Source organism: Perkinsus marinus, assembly GCF_000006405.1.
Source record: "Perkinsus marinus ATCC 50983 genomic scaffold scf_1104296946658, whole genome shotgun sequence".
NCBI lineage: Eukaryota > Perkinsozoa > Perkinsida > Perkinsidae > Perkinsus > Perkinsus marinus.
This window is the reverse complement of record NW_003210883.1, coordinates 220,998-223,368: the sequence shown is the minus strand read 5'-3', so window position 1 is coordinate 223,368 and position 2,371 is coordinate 220,998.

Genomic DNA, 2,371 nt, shown 5'->3' with positions numbered 1-2,371 from the left:
TTCCTTTACCTGCTTCATCATCAAGTTACGTTGAGAAGATTACTCTCCCGAACGAGTCGACTTCGAATCCATTGGGCCGGATGAGCCATACCGTTTTGGCTCCTCCATCAGTTGAGTCTACAGGTCTGAGGCAGAAGAAAAACGGAAGGCATGCAAGCAATGGCCATGCATCGACAACGTTACTTAATGAAGTCTCTTCTGCTATTACTGCCAAAAATCGTTCGGAACAAACCGTTGATGGCTTTGGAGAGGTCTGCATACCAAAACCTGTCATAGGAGATGAGGTAAACGGGCATGAGCAGTGACTTCCGATATGTGTACTTCAGGTTTCTCAACTCTCTCCCAATTCAATACGCCCAAGGCATAACTCCTACCCAGTACGATGATTCTACCTGTAGACTTACCAATGCTGATGACATCACCTGGACAGTTACACTAGGTATCTATAATCACATCATAGTCCACCCTTTGGAAGACACAAATAGGATATACTCTATCTCAAAGTCATTGACGGTGCTGGAATACGTGTTCGCATTTCTCGCCAGAGCTTAGAAAAGCGAGCACCTATGATACAAATTTACATACGAATTCTGCTACGGGTGTACAGCAAAACAATAAGAATTTCCCAAAATTTTCTCAGATTTCCTCTAATGTCACTAACACATGTAGTTGACCATGTGCCTATTCTCCCACACTGGTCATTGCTGAGTCACAGAGCACTGAGACTCATCCCCGAATATGCGGCTCGATCAAGCCGACTGACTAAAAACCCCAAACACAGTGGAATTTGATCGTTAAGAGACCTGAATACCGTATGTACTCATTACTTATTAATCAATGATTACGCTAATTTCAGGGTATCAATTTTCTTCACTGGCAACCCCAGTGTGGGATCACTTGATATCCAGAAAAATTTTCTTGGGAATGTAGAGTCTCTACAGTAGAGAAGTGGTGATTTCCCGCTCCCTCACTCATCGGACGCTCCTCCAACCGATGCAGCAGACCCGAACAAACTCAGCCAGCACCCCTCTAACTCTCGCAATCCTCCACAATCAGCGCTTTTCGCACAAAACCAACCGCACAGGTTGGTGTCGCCTATGTGTGTCTGACACGCACAAGTTGTGCGGCACAATCGTATACACGAATTTCCTACACTTCGCTCAACATATGATTCACAGACTGGCGATTGCACCGGGTTCACAGTTTCGCCGCCGTAGATAATAGTAATAGTAGGTTGCCGTACTTAAGTTTAGTAGCTACGTAGGAACCAACCAACACATCTTACTATAACAATATACTAGTCAAGGACTAGGTTTTGTTTCACTTGTCTAGGAGGATGACTAGGTTTTGTTTCACTTATCTAGGATGACTAGCAGTCATCCTCCTAAACAAATGAAACAAAACCATACTAAAGTGTTCACACGTCCCTATGGAGCGGCACACACGCATATATGAAGTCAGTGGATCATCCTAATCGGCCGTCGAGCTCCCTCTGCGGTCTGACTACTCATGCAATTGCAAGAAATCCTGTACATTTCATGCAGTTGCATGTACATAGTGCCACTGTAAGGTATTTAGTGCTGGATTCAGGGCCAGCCCTAGTATCTGGGGTTTCCGTGACACCTCTACCATAAAGGTAGTAATGCTACATATTGTTATCGCCCTGAGGATACTTATTACAATGCCTGTTAGCTGTTCATAAGATGTTCTACCTTTCTATGTGACTCTATACCAGAGCTGCTGTTAAGGCATCACCAATATTAAAGCATCATCATCATCATCCTACTCATCTCTAATACATTATTGCTGCTATCATCGTATGCTCATACTGCTCATAGTCATCGTACAACAACAATTACCATTTTTGCATTGGCTACTAGATGGTACAACATCCTCATGTTGTCTTCAAGATGATGTACTTAATGTTCATTGTTTGATTACTATGAGTGAAGATACGTCTCCTCGCCGCCCTACTCGTCGTCGTGTAAGATCCAAGTATCGTATTATTGGATTGTTGTTATTGAGTATAACATGTATGATAGCTACTGCAGTTGGAGGAGTGTATATGGTATTTAATATTATTATACCAAGGTTGGTAGAGATAGATACACACGACAAGGTAGTAGTTAAGTTCTATTGTGCTACATGTTCCATATCGACAGGTTCTATACCAATTATCTACTAATGTCGAGTTATTGGTAATGTCAGCAATGGATACTATAAATGATGATGATTTACGATTATTGGTTAGAGAGGAAGCATTGATATTAAGAGGTATTGGTAGTATAATAATATCCATTTATCCTTATTAGATACAAGACTAACTGATATTAATATGCAAGTTGATAATGCTGCTAACATGATCTATCAT